Below are 15,299 nucleotides of genomic sequence, written 5' to 3'. Positions count from 1 at the left end.
CTTGGGTACTGGACAGGAACTGGGGCACTGATGATTTCCTCTTGGCCCCCGCCCCCTCCACTCTCAACAGAGCAAGGCTTTTAAAACTTCCTGAAGCAGGTCATGCAAGGCCATCAAGGCCGCATCAAAGTTGCTGTGTGATGTTCAAAATTTGGATACTTATAAACCCAATTCTTTACATGCAAACACATTCAGACTTTTGCAAAATGTTGCACACATCACAGTGTTAGTCCAAAGTGAACAGGACAAATAAGGAAATGGGGTATAATGAAGCCTCATTCCTGAAGTGTTTCAGTATATACTTTCATCAGCACTCACTTGGTTGTGAAAGGTCCCAAAAAGTGTATCGGACTATATTTGGTCATGTTCAATAGAAGCAAGAATAAGAACACAGTGCTAGATACTCTACAGTTCAAGCTGTCCCTTTGGGGATCAGCAATGTACTCTCATTAAAATCTTCTGCTTTGTTTTCACTGGTGGGTAAAATCTACAACGTAGTGGTGGAAATAACAGTGTTAGAAGTGTAACGGAGGTTATTGTTGGTGGTGGTTTAGTTGTTTGAGAATATTGCTGCCTATAGTAAATTGCAAAAATACTGACAGCCGCCAGTGCTGCCCCTCAGCCTCCTAGTAGATGCACCTATTGTATCAATTTGAAAGTCCTAGGTGACTTTCTTCTCGTTGAGGTCAAAGTCACCGAGATTTGAACTTATCAAGATTTTTAGCAGACGCACTGACAATATCTCATCGCTTCATTTTTGCGTTATCGGGTCCACAAAGTTGAGTATCAACACTGCTCAAACAACAATTGGCATCATGTCTTTTTATACTGACATCGGGTGTCCACTGTAGACTTAATGCTCAAGTATTTTGGACAAAATTCACAGTCAGACTCAAACTTGGTAATTCTTTAGGTACTTTTTGGCTGCTCCTTTATTTCCAAATGGGTCGCCACACCAGCCGTTTGATTTGGCACAGACCTGAGGTTTGTGTATCCTCCCAAAGTTGAACTGGGGATGTGTCTAATAAAACACAATGAAGTGGAATCACATAACATGACTTTTCTGTGAAGTTGTAACAGGCTCTCCAACTCTACTCCCTCCTCATCGTTCCATGAATCCCGCTCCCACTCTTCTTCCTGCTCAAGCTTTCCTGCAACATCAATGGAGGCACCGCACTACACGGCCAAGAGTGCCTTTACGTTCAGAGGTGAACATTAACTTAATGGTTCAATTGCATGTGTTATAAAAGTTAATGAAGTTAAACATTTATGGAAATAAACCACTGTGAAAGTGCTGCAAAATTAACAGCTGCTCTTACAAGCAATAAAAACAGTTAAAGGGCCTGAAAGGGGCTCCGTTAAATACGTGATGAAATATGTGTTGTGGTCTGACTGAGCATGTTTAAAATGTCATGTCCTGTGATTTTATTTTATTTATTTATTTATATTATTACAGGGTTTTTTTTCACCATTAAAAGAGATCAGATTTTTGCTATTGGAAAAAAATCTCAAGCGTTTTGGTTAAAAACAAAATGCAGCAAAGAAGAACCGTGTAAAACTCACTGTGTGTGTGTGTGTGTGTGTGTGTGTGTGTGTGTGTGTGTGTGTGTGTGTGTGTGTGTGTATGTGTGTGTATATATATATATATATATATATATATATAAAAAACACACCCAGCACGCCCCTGCGGGCGGTTTATCCTTCAAGCTCGGGTCCTCTACCAGAGGCCTGGGAGCTTGAGGGTCCTGCGCAGTATCTTAGCTGTTCCCAGGACTGCGCTCTTCTGGACAGAGATCTCCGATGTTGTTCCTGGGATCTGCTGGAGCCACTCGCCTAGCTTGGGAGTCACCGCACCTAGTGCTCCGATTACCACGGGGACCACCGTTACCTTCACCCTCCACATCCTCTCAAGCTCTTCTCTGAGCCCTTGGTATTTCTCCAGCTTCTCGTGTTCCTTCTTCCTGATATTGCTGTCATTCGGAACCGCTACATCGATCACTACGGCCGTCTTCTTCCGTTTGTCTACCACCACTATGTCCGGTTGGTTAGCCACCACCATTTTGTCCGTCTGTATCTGGAAGTCCCACAGGATCTTAGCTCGGTCATTCTCCACCACCCTTGGGGGCATCTCCCATTTTGACCTCGGGACTTCCAGGTTATACTCGGCACAGATGTTCCTGTACACTATGCCGGCCACTTGGTTATGGCGTTCCATGTATGCCTTGCCTGCTAGCATCTTGCACCCTGCTGTTATGTGCTGGATTGTCTCTGGGGCATCTTTACACAGCCTGCACCTGGGGTCTTGCCTGGTGTGATAGACCCCAGCCTCTATGGATCTTGTGCTCAGAGCTTGTTCTTGTGCTGCCATGATTAGTGCCTCTGTGCTGTCTTTCAGTCCAGCTTTGTCCAGCCACTGGTAGGATTTCTGGATATCAGCCACCTCCTCTATCTGCCGGTGGTACATACCGTGCAGGGGCCTGTCCTTCCATGATGGTTCCTCGTCTCCCTCCTCTTTCTTGGGTTTCTGCTGCCTGAGGTATTCACTGAGCACTCGGTCAGTTGGGGCCATCTTCCTAATGTATTCTTGGATGTTCGTTGTCTCATCCTGGACTGTGGTGCTGACACTCACCAGTCCCCGGCCCCCTTCCTTCCGCTTAGCGTACAGCCTCAGGGTGCTGGATTTGGGGTGAAACCCTCCATGCATGGTAAGGAGCTTTCTTGTCTTTATGTCAGTGGCTTCTATCTCCTCCTTTGGCCAGCCTATTACCCCAGCAGGGTACCTGATCACGGGCAGGGCGTACGTGTTGATGGCCCGGATCTTGTTCTTACCATTCAGCTGACTCCTCAGGACTTGCCTGACCCTCTGCAGGTACTTGGTGGTTGCAGCTTTTCTAGCGGCCTCTTCATGGTTCCCATTCGCCTGCGGGATCCCCAAGTACTTGTAACTGTCCTCTATGTCTGCAATGTTGCCTTCTGGTAGTTCAATCCCCTCAGTTCTGACTACCTTCCCTCTCTTTGTTACCATCCGACTACACTTCTCCAGTCCGAACGACATTCCAATGTCATTGCTGTATAGCCTGGTAGTGTGGATCAGTGAATCGATGTCTCGTTCACTCTTGGCATACAGCTTGATGTCATCCATGTACAGGAGGTGGCTGACAACTGCTCCGTTCTGTAGTCGGTATCCGTAGCCAGTCTTGTTAATGATCTCACTGAGGGGGTTCAGGCCTATGCAGAACAGCAGTGGGGACAGAGCATCTCCTTGGTAGATCCCGCACTTGATGGTGACTTGTGCTATGGGCTTGGAGTTGGCCTCTAGTGTTGTACGCCACATCCCCATTGAGTTCCTGATGAAGGCTCTTAGGGTCCCATTGATCTTGTACAATTCTAGGCATTCCAGTATCCAGCTGTGGGGCATTGAGTCATAGGCCTTCTTGTAATCAATCCAGGCAGTGCACAGGTTGGTCAGTCTGGTCTTGCAGTCTCGGCTGATTGTTCTGTCTACCAGTAGCTGGTGTTTTGCGCCTCTGGTATTCTTGCCAATTCCTTTCTGTGTCCCGCTCATGTATTGACCCATGTGCCTGTTCATCTTAGCCGATATGATGCCTGACAGGAGCTTCCATGTAGTACTGAGGCAGGTTATTGGTCGGTAGTTGGAGGGGACCGGTCCCTTCTTGGGGTCCTTGGGGATCAGGACCGTCCGGCCTTCAGTTAGCCATTCCGGGTGTCTCTCGTTAACTAGCAGCTGGTTCATTTGTGCTGCCAGACGCTCGTGGAGTGCAGTCAGCTTCTTCAGCCAGTAGGCGTGAACCATGTCGGGCCCTGGTGCTGTCCAACTCTTCATACTGGAGACCCTTTCTTGGATATCTGCCACTGTGATGGTTACTGGACCCTGTTCAGGGAGGTCGCTGTGGTCAGCCCTCAGATCCTCTAGCCACTGAGCATTGCCGTTATGGGTTGCATCCTTCTCCCATATGCTCTTCCAGTATTGCTCCGTCTCCAGCCTTGGTGGTGCTGTTCTCTTATTGTTCCCTTGCCACTGAGAGTACACCTTTGCTGGTTCTGTGGAGAACAGCTGGTTTATTCTCCTGCCTTCTATCTCTCTGGTGTACCTCCTCAAGCGGCTGGCCAAGGCTGTGAGTCTTTGCTTGGCAGTTTCCAAGGCCTCAGGTATGGACAGCTTGCTGTATTTCTTAGGCACCTTATTTGTCGCACCTTTCTGCAACTCCGTTAGTTGGCTAACCTCCCTCCGTGCTACTTTGATCTTGCCCTCTAGCCTTCTCCATGGAGGGTACTGCCCCTTGTCGCTGTTCAACTTGTAGCCAAGCATCTCACTGATCACTGTTGCCGTATTGTAGATCAGCTTGTTAGTGTCGGTAATCGTGGTTGTAGGTATTGTCCGTAGTGCTGCATTAACATCATCTAGCAGACCTTCTGAGGGAACTTCACGTAATCTTGGTAACCGGCTACGGGGGATCCAGGTTTCAAGCTTGGCCATGATCCTATTTTTCAGGTCAGTTCCTCTCGCACTCAACTCTCCTATCGCACTTGGGGCTATGTACCCAATCTCGGGTGGGGGTGATGATATCTCCCCCCTGACCTGGCGTCCTGACTCCTCCTTGCCGTAGCATTTGTGTTGTACCTCGTCAATCTCTAGCTGTGAGAGCAGTCCCTTTTTTCGAATGTTGGAACACTGAGCTACTAGTTGTTTCGCCGTCATTGTGGATGTTGGGTATCGAAGAATCCATAGGTCCCTCATCCTATTCATGTAGCCCCTTCCGCCGGGGTTACTTGCATAGTAGCATTCCAACAACGCCCTGTTTTCGTCTCTTGCCCACCGATGCCTTCTTGTTCCAGTAGCCCACTTTTCGTCAGGGTGCCCTGGTTCCTCAACACCTGACGCGGACCTTGTTGATCCGGGCGACGTCCGAGCCGGCATGCCTTCATATTTATCTGTCTCGCTCATGTCTGCGGTAGGCTTGCTTAGCATAGGGGGTCTAGCCTTATATTATATATATATATATATATATATATATATATATATATATATATATATGAGTGCCGAGCGCACTAGTGCGCGTGCGTGCCCGTGGACAGTGTGAAATATAGAACAGCCAAATATTGAATAATTCATGCTGAGCACAGACACCAACTATCATCAGTTTTAAATTGGAAATACTCGTTGACATGGCCTTGAAGGAAAAAAAAGAAAAAGAAAAATCATTCAGGGCACATTCCTTTTACGGGTCACATGACTGTGTTGTGTGTTCACTTTCTTAATAATCAAATGTCCAGATCCGATATAGAACGATTCCGTGCACGGAAAACAGACACAGGAACCAGGATAAAATTTCTTGAAAAGTGGCGCCTGTTGGCTGACAAAAGAAACTGTTTTGATAACATACAAAGGGGAAAAGCATGCAGATCGACTCTCACACACACCCTTACACCCACGGGCAATATGCACTTGTATACACCGTCTGCCATGCGCACAAAAAAAAAAAATAAAAAAAAAATCTGTGGACTATTTTTAACCACACACACCCATGTACATTCTTGCATAAGTTTGTCTGAACTGCAAATCCCGTATAAGCTGACAGGTTGGCGCAGGGTGAGTGAGGAGCAGCACAGGACTTCAAATTGTAGCCATGGTTCAGTCAAAACAGGAGGTCAAAACAGGTCTTTCAGTTCACAGAAAAGGTGCCTTTGAGTCACATTTATTGTTGGCTCCGGTCACATTGTGTCTCTTGTTACAGCCGTGCTGTGAAAAGGTTGACTACATCTTGTGCAAGTTCTGTCCTTATCAAGCTCGTGTGGGTTCTGTGAAGCCATAGCAGTTATGTCACTAAAGTCAATGAAATTCCAGGAGTAACCAGGAGCCCCAGTAGTGACTTTATCAAATAGATCAGGTATCAGCTAACAATGACTGATAAAGATTAAATCTAGGCACTTAGATGCAAATCTAAGTGCGTCTAAGTCCCTGAATATGCAGATCTATGAAGTGACAAATTAAGGAAGTATGTGTTCAGGCCAAATTCAATTAAGTGAACACCTGACTTTAAGACAGTGTGCAGCAGAAGATTTCGAAAGGCCAAGGACTTTTTTTAGGTGGTAAAATATAATTTTCCAACCGACTGAGATTAAAGTCTTCCACCTTTCGAAACCACCAGTGTAGTCACTGAAATAGCCCACATATTTATCTGACAGGTGCTTAGCATAAGCAAATCTTCAATATTTTTTTTGTCAACCAGTTTCCTTCCAGTGTTCCTCATGTTAGTTCCTGAAGCATAACTGTATAAAAAGTGCTGCTTCACTGAGGAGCACCTGAAACTGCCCGGCTCAGTCTTATCAAATCATCTGGACTTGAAGTAGGTGTCTAAACCTGTAAATGGCAGGTAAGAACCAAAGGCAATGTTAGTGGAAGTCTAATCAAGTCATTAGACTTCCACTGTTGTATTAACACTTCATTTTCAAGTAGCTGTTTGAAGTAGTTGCTTTTCTGTGCATCATTATTGGATTTAAGTCAAGATTTCACAGCTGAGCTTATTACTCATCATGCATTTGTCACATAGTAGTTGGAAGTTGAAATATTAAATATAATGGTATAATTTAATAATTCATCTGTGGAAGGTCGCATGTACCTACAGTTGTCAAAACACACATGCGCATGTATCCGACAACTAGGGCTGCTCAATTAATTGAATTTTAATCACAATTACGATCTGGGCTTTCATGATCATTAAAAATGATTGAGCCGATTATTAGCCCCTCCCTAATTTATCTGCGACACCTTAAAAGGCCGGTCCGTGAAAATATTGTCGGACATAAACCTGTCCGTGGTGCAAAAAACATTGGAGACCGCTGATTAAGAGGACCCGAGGGAAGCTTGGAAAGCTAAGCAGAAGTTATTTGGAGAGGAGAGTGACTGCCATTGGTTGAAAAGAGGTTAAAAAAAAAAAAAAAACTTCAGTGGTGTTGCACACTATTTTATATTATTTTTTAAATACATTGTTATTGTTAACCCTTTAAAGCCGGTCAGAGCAGCACGCTCCGTTTTGTGTAACTATTTTTAAATCCCTGTAGAACCTGAACCGTGTAAGCTAGCGCAATAATTTGTTTTGCATATGAAACCGGAGGAGTTGTACTTACATCTTATGCCATCAGCTTGTCCTCGGTCATGGTTTCCTTCCGCATAAAGCTTTGCAAAAATTGCATAAAAAGCACTTGCAGGAACAAAAACATAATATTCCAGAAACACGCTTTGCCGATCCGATCAGCTGTTCGTAACATTTCCCACAGTGAAACAGACGTCAGCGCGAACTATCGCATGTCCGCCATTTCCTGCCTGAAACCGGAAGTCACGTCATTTTCGCGGAAAATGTAGTTTTTTTTACTTGTAGGCCTTAAAAGCCTATACTGGTCATGTTTGACTTTTCTGAATAGTTGCTGGGATGCTTAGAACTCGATTTGCACTGCTGGAAATAGTTTATTTTGATGCACATGCTGTTTTCTTTGCAAATTTGCATCATAGGATTGTTTTTTCGTTTTTCCTGCAGTATATAAAAATTAGTGTATCTCCAAAATAAAACTATGAAGACACTCAAAATAAATTTCCTGTTGTTGTAAACTATTTTTTGCACCTTTTTTGTATTTAAAGTTTTGAGGGATAAACCTCTTAAATTTCTCCAAGTAGAAATATATGTAAAAAACAAAACAAAAACGATTTTCAATTTTTTTGTAGTTTATTGCACTTTTTTGCAATTAATGTAGTTACTATGGACTTAATGCATACATATTATTAAAATATGGGCTATAACAGTTGTATAGCAACTTGAAATGCTCCCACAAATGGCACTACAACATGTAAAAAAATAATATAAGCTCTGGCGGACTTGGTTCTATAGTAGGTCGAAAGGGTTAAATAAATATCGTCAAATAATCGAGATCTCAATTTCAGTGAAAATAATCGTGATTATCATTTTTGCCATAATCGAGCAGCCTTACCGACAACCACCATCAACAAAATGCAATTCTCTGGGAAACACTAGCATACCACAGAACAGCGGAACTTTCTTTTAGAGGCCCAGATGAACAGAATCAAAAGGCTTTGAAAGCATTTAAAACATTTCTTGATGAATTTGTGGTTCGAAAATGTGGATCTGGCTCCAGTTGAAAACCACTTCTTAATAGTAGACTCTTCTTGGTAGAAAGGATTAATAGACTGACAAGCCTGGAAATACCTCGCCGGGTCCATGTTAAAGTCCAATATGGGAGGAGGACAGGAATGAACACAAACAGTGGGAAACGGAGGAAGAAAAAAAAATCAAGAAGGGAAACATTTGGGGAGCGATTTGGGGTTTCTGACATCAAATGCCAACCGCTGTTTAACCCAAGATGCCATTCTGCATGGCATTCTCAGCCACATTCATGATCGCCAACCCTAAGTTTTAATTAAGTAAGGAGCTTCAAACGCGACGGAAACTCAAAAGACCCAAAAACAAGAGGGCAGAAATAGGCCTTCTCAGATGCACCCCTTGAAACTCGGATCTGACCAAAGAAAGAAAACAAACAGACCCATCCAGAACAAAGACATTATTGGTTGAAAGCCTATCATTATGCTGAGCATAGTCAGAAATGGGCATTTGGCTGAGCCTGAATGCCTGGGTTAATTGATCCCAGATGAACGGGCTGTCCTGGACTCATTGTCCTGCCCACAAGGGCAAGAGAGAGGGCACAGACGACAAATAATGCCTGTATTGATATTAAAGGTATTAGCTGCTGGAAAGAAGCGGAGAAGCAAGGTCCTTTCAAAAGGGAAGTTTGTTGCAAGACCACGAAATCTATTTAACATGGTTTAAACACAGTTCAGAGACTAAATTACAAGCATGCAATTAACAAGGGACAAGGATTGGGTAGGCAGAAACCAACTGTGACTCCAGGGTCAAGTCACCTTGTTTAATGACAGGCACTCAAACAGGTAAGATAACAGCAGAGACAGATAGATGATTCCCAAGTTGTTCCTCATCTTTGTTTACATGTAGTAAAGTCTTACAAAAAAAAAAAAAAAACCCTACATGGAATGTTGGGGAAAAGAAAAATGCTTCACCTGTTTTCAGATCGCAGTATCTGAAGATCTCTGGCAGGGTGCTTTATTTCACAGGGGCAAGGTACATTGAGTGCATATTTCCATGTTTACTACAGTAAAATATTACTTAAAATCTGAAACAAACTTTAATACCATGTATCTCTAAAAGCTGAGATTTTTCAGCAGACAGGGCAACAAAACGCCCCAGGACAGTGTTAAGACAACAACTGCCAATGATGCAGGACATTTCAGGTGATATCTGAAACTGTTTATGACTCCGAGAATAGAAAACAAGATCAAAAGATAAGAGATAAGACAGGAGGTCATGGTTTATTGATACCGTTATCAAAAAAGAAAACGTTTGGAGAAAGGAAACAAGTCAAGATAAAGAGGACACAGAAGGTGAAGGTGAAGTTTTCACAGAGTCTTAATGTTAATCAGTGAACTAGACTAGCACAACACACGTGCACACCTGTTCCCTCTTGCTTGTTTGTTTCTTTTCTATTGTCTTTGCTGGACTTGAACTGACATCATCAGTATTTATCGTCTCGGTTTCCGTTTAGATTTGTGTACACTGTAAACACAGTTGTCCACACCTAAACTGAATTTGATTTTAAATGACATTCCCCTCATGTCTACCTTTTTATTTTTATTTTTGGATTCTATTCTAGTAGCTTTGCATGAATCAGATTTGATCCTTAGCGCATGTTGCTTGTCTTCGGAGCAGTTCAACTTTAAGCCAGCTTTTTTTTGCTTTTGCAAACAGAACATGGGAGGGGCTTCTGATGACCATATTAAAGATATCTTCTTTCACTTAGAGGTTTAAAGATCCAACAGTAGAAAAAAAACTAAACATAAAAAAAACATAAGAAAAAACAAACAAACCTGAAAAATAGTTTGTCATAAAATAATAAAGTCAAGTTGAATGTAGCTAATCTAACTTGCTGTCTGTCTGAACAGCATGTTGAATGGTTGTCTAGCTTTGTGGCCATCTATAAACACATTTGTTTTCCTTTGTGGCCGGGCAGCATGTCTCAAGAACTTGTTCTGAGTCAGTAGTGCAACTGTAATTGTAGAGTTTTCTCACACAATTACACAAAGAGCCTATTGAAGACACTAATTCGGGCTGGGTGACACCAATAGAAGTTAACTTTCGCCCACATGGGTTAAAAATACTTAAACTTCAATGGAAAAAAAATGCTGCATCTAGGAAGCGTGGAAGCTGACATTCTCCTGCAGTCTGAATGACAACTTTGTGTCACCACCCGTGTTCAGCCAAAGCTGTACGATTTATTGTCGCTTGGTTAGAGAAAAGTGAGTGACACTGTAGGATTTTATGGTCAACAATGACAGGCACATTCAGATCCTGCTGTCAGTCCTCCCAAAAATTGGAAGTTTACTTTACTTGTTTGGACCGACAGCTCTTATAGGGATAAAATCTATATTTCCACAAGTTTGAAGGCATTTTTGAGACTCAAAATGTGGTTTAAGTGTGAGGGTTACAGTTAGGTTATGGTTAGATTTAGGGTTAAGAAATCATTTGTAATGGTTAAGGTAAGCAACTAGGGAAAGTATTATGTCAATAAGATGTACTTTTAAGGAAGGAAGAAGAGAATTTAAAAGAATCATTGTGTGATTTAATCTGAAGGAGGGACTGTGTTAGAGGACTGGAAGAAGAAAGGGTGCGCGGTGAGATGGCGTAGGACAGAAGGAGGAATTTGGTGAAAGATTCTTCACCCGAATGAGAAGAAAGCTGTGTGGGGAAACACTGCACCGCTTTGAGATTTTAATGTTCACAGAACATTACTGAGCACAGCAGCACCTTTGTCTGCTTCTGAATGGCTGGCTGACTTTTTAATTTCAAATCTGCTACTATTTGGCAGAACTTCTCGCTTTACAATTAAACTGTGCAATCTTACATTGTTGAGATAAAAATATCTGTGAGTCAAAGTAAAACAGACAACACTAAAGACGACTACAACACTTTAAAAGACAAGTGAAACTCCTTCAAAAGAATCAAAATGAGGTCCAGTGTGAGCCGTGCCAGGTAAAGGTACCACAGTGTGGCTACAGTCAATCTGTACCGTACGACACAGGTCTAAGGAAGTTGGGTTTAGGTTTGATATCTGCAGACTTCTCCATAATAACAACTGAATGATGGGCCATAATGTCCAGATGTAATACTTTGCAATCTGTATCCTTGCTGTTATTTATATATGCTGTTAGCCAACTTTCATGTGATACCCCAATATCACAAAGAGTATACCCATCTTTCATCACACAGCCACCTAACCAGCCATTATTCAGCCAGTAAATCAGTGTTGTTGTGCTAGCCTCGAGCAGACTAAAGGAGAATATAGTTCTATGATAAGCTTATTTCTTTGTAACCTTGCAGGCTTACTTGGTTTTTGTGACCGATTAAGTTTCAATTTTTAAAATGTATTTTTAATCAGGATCACTCAGAAAGTTATGGGTGGATAAAGGTTTTAGCAGACTTGTCTCAGTTCAGCTCTGAAGAGGTTCTGGATGTGGGTCTAAGTATTTTCTAATGAATTCCATTTTGATTCATTCCCAGACAAGGCAGCCATTTTTGGACTAGACCTACATAAACATATACCAAAGAGAAATGGGAAAAACTGAAAAAAAAGAGAATTTCAAGAACTAGGCCAGATATCTGTCTGTGACTTTGTCTGCAATAGTATAGTATAATCAAGTATAATCAAGGAATATGCAGCCTTTGCATATGCCCTCTTCGTGGTCACCTCCTTCAACTCACTCAGGAGGGATACCAAAGCGTTCCCAAGCCAGCCAAGAGATGTAATTTCTCCACCCTGTCCTGGGGCCTCTTCTGAGTAGGACATGTTCACCCAGGAGGTGTCTAGGAGACATCGTAGTCAGATGCAAATACCGCCTTGACTGGCTTCTTTTGATGTAAAGTAGTAGCTCTACTCTGAGTAGAGTAGAATAGTAGAATAATAGAGTAGTAAATGAGCTGCTTACCCTATGGCTAAGGGACAGGCAAGAAACACTTCTGAGGAATCTCTTTTCCACTGCTTCAACCTGTGATCTCATTCATTTGGTCACTACCCAGAGGTTGTGACTATTGATGAGGACAGGGAGGCAGACTGACAGCAGCTCTGCTTTTACCCTCAACTCTTTTTTTCACCAAAACAGACCAGAAGAAGAACTAGATTGTTGCAGACACGGCCGCAATCTGTCAATTTCCTGTTCCACTCTTTCCTCACTTGGGGCAGCAACTTGTTCCAGACCCTTATCCTGAGAACACCAAAACAGAACACTGCCAGCTGGCTACACCTAAAAATTCTGCCCATGAAAATTATGAAGAGAATCAGGGACAAAGGCAGCCCGCTGAGAACATGTCCAACTCATTGACGGCAATGTGGACCTAGCTCTTGAAACTACTTTTGAACTTTACTGTCAAATACTTTTACTACAAAACATTTACTACTAACCTTGAGTGTAATTCTTGAAAGGTCTAACAAATACATGCTTAACAACCAGCACGATTTTACTACTATAAGCAAATCAAAGTAGCCAAGAAAAAGACTGCAAGAAGAAAGCAAGGAGCAGTGTAATAAAAGGATTTACAGTAAATAAAGGTTTCCCTATCCTCCTGTGAGGGACCCCAGGGGGCTACTAGGGAGTCTTGCAAACTTGTGCCAAGCTGCCATGCCAACCCTCGAGGCCTGTCTCACACTGACCCAGAGCTGGACAAACAGAAAAAGGAGGGGAAGACCGACGGGTAGACAGATGACAGAAAAATAAGAGGCAGGAAAAGCTGCAGGAGGTGTTGGAGAACAGCAGTGATGGAAACGATGCAAAGAGGGGTAAAAGAAAGAGGTGGGGTAGGTGGATATATGTGTGAGGGGGTGTAAAGAAGTTTGGCAGTCCATACAGAATCTATCCTACAGTGTGAGCTGAATTTAGATTTTAACTGTGTGTTGGGGCAGGAGGGAAGAAGCAAGAAGAATGAAACAGTGAAGCTGTGAACACTGGAGGAATGGCTAGTGATTAATGACTGGGGTTTCACACATCTTAAACAAAAGCAAATAAATGTAATCAATGTGCAAAATGTGAGCAACAGGGGGGGCTTGAATAGTGACCCTGTCTTTAAACGACTTCAGCTCCAGTTGGTGCAATACGCTGTTTAATTATGTTCCAGAGTTTCAGTTAAATGAATAAGATTATTCAGTCCAATACGCAGCAGTCTCTCACTTCCTCATATCAGTTACACGTAGACAGACGAGCACCGATGTCGTGCTACAGAGACTGTATGACTCTTCCTCTCCCTCTCTCTCTGTCCATTCCTGCTTCATTCACTCGCCCCAGTAATCAGTTCCAACGGCGCACTGGCAGCTGCACATTGGTATTAGCATCACGTCTTAACAACCACCACAGGAAAAGCCACAGACGCTGCAAAGCACTGATATTCACCTGTGGACTGTGTGTGCGCGCACATGCGTGTGTGGAACTTGCACTCTCCTGTTGCCTCATTAAGAAAACCCACATTTACTTGGGCACATTCAGCACTGCTGGCAAACTGCAAACCTGCTCCTTCCAAATACTTCATCACTTGGTCGTCCCTTCCAAGGTTTAAAGCCACATGTGGTTTTGAAGAAGGCTTTCAAACTGCATTCCTCCAATTAATCACCTTGTGTTCAGCAGATTATCTTGGCATTTCTGTCCATTCATTTCACTTTAGAGCACAACTTTAAGTGCTTGTTCCGATTGATGATGTTGATGTTTGGCAGTACATAACCGGTATGTGTATGAACACAAGGCTGAAAACACTGCCAACTCCGATACAGCAAGCTGACTGACCTGGAGGTCGAGAAACATACAGATGACAAGACAAAGCTAGCTGGCTAAAATTTGCTAAACTGAAGTAAATTAATTGTGGGTAACTTGTGGGAAACTACTGTGTTCAAAAGGAACACAGTAGTTTCTGTGTTCCTTTTGATCAACTTTAAGCACATTTGGCAACCCATAGAAATAGTTAACGATCTGTCTTGATTAACAGCTGCTGAGATCTTCAACAACACAGATCAGAGTAGTGACTGAGAACAAAATTAGCACTAAACCTTGCAGACAAGGACCTACCATGCTTTTTGCCTTTCTGTTGTTGTTACTGTTTAAATGGCAATGGGAAACAGTTCCCCCTTAGGGGATAACAAAGTGCAACCACCTACATGGCCACAGTCTTGGATCTTAAGTTGGGTTTTAGTTACAAGGATCTTTGCGGACAAATAAAGAGCTCTAAAAAGAGAAAAATATGCATTTGTTCAAAAAAAAAAAAAAAAAAAAAAAAAAAAAAGTACACAATCAATTGAAAACCACAAAAGGTTTCCACAGAAGGAACTGTTTTCAATCAATTTACAAGAGGACACAAATATTCGACTATTCACATTGTGTTTCAGTGTAAATGTATTTGAATTTCAATTTTTTTTTAAGTTTGAAACTACACTGCCACTGCAGCGATCATCGAAAAGTGGTATTTAAAGAAAAAAGAAAAGCTATGAACATTGTTGCTGTCAGCAGCAGCAACATGAACTGAAGTATGATGAACAGCACAGTTTTGTGCTGAGGTCCTTCTGTAGTGTAAAAAGAGTCCAGTGATAAAGTCCTTTTTAATTGATGCAGCAAGCTGCCCAGAATATCTGGAGCGCAAGTGGTATTTGGGACAGTGCTACAAGTAATAGTGTTAGGTGTTAATCACAGTGTCACAGGAAAAAAAAAAACTAGCAGTGATTCAAGATCAATGTAATAACCAGGAAGTATGCATTGTAAATGAAATGCAGTAACTTGTACATATATCAGGCTAAATAACTGTTAACGGTGTAGCGTGGCTGGGTCCTGAGTTCGCAACTTAGATGCGAGCTACTGACGCAACTGCTAATGGGAGCCTAGGATAACACGACCATATGAGATGGTGGTAAACACATTATAGCGGTGCCTGCACAACCACAGTCTACAGTGTCCTCTAGACACAATCCATCAGTTACACCATGATGAGCCAATCACTTTACAATTGGACGGGTTTTAATTTCACTCAGCACTTATTATCATTTTAGCCATGAATAATTCAGTCCTCTACAAGAGGAAACCAAAAAATTGACAGTTTTAGAATAAAGTGGCAGCCAGAGATAAAGGCCTTACAGAAAGAATACACACACACACACACACACACACACAC

At 42.5% G+C, this 15,299-nt stretch overlaps 1 protein-coding gene across 1 annotated transcript in view; it reads right to left on the bottom strand.

The window, feature by feature from the left end:
* The window catches only part of LOC146653510 (chloride channel protein 2-like), a 175,654-nt gene that overhangs the window by 122,298 nt on the left and 38,057 nt on the right, over positions 1–15,299 (bottom strand). The window lies entirely within an intron of this gene.

Source organism: Rhamphochromis longiceps, linkage group LG14 (genome assembly GCF_057381845.1).
Source record: "Rhamphochromis longiceps isolate RC_006_pf linkage group LG14, R_longiceps_female_GT1.1, whole genome shotgun sequence".
Classification (NCBI taxonomy): Eukaryota; Metazoa; Chordata; class Actinopteri; order Cichliformes; family Cichlidae; genus Rhamphochromis; species Rhamphochromis longiceps.
This window is presented reverse-complemented; position numbering and strand designations above follow the sequence as displayed.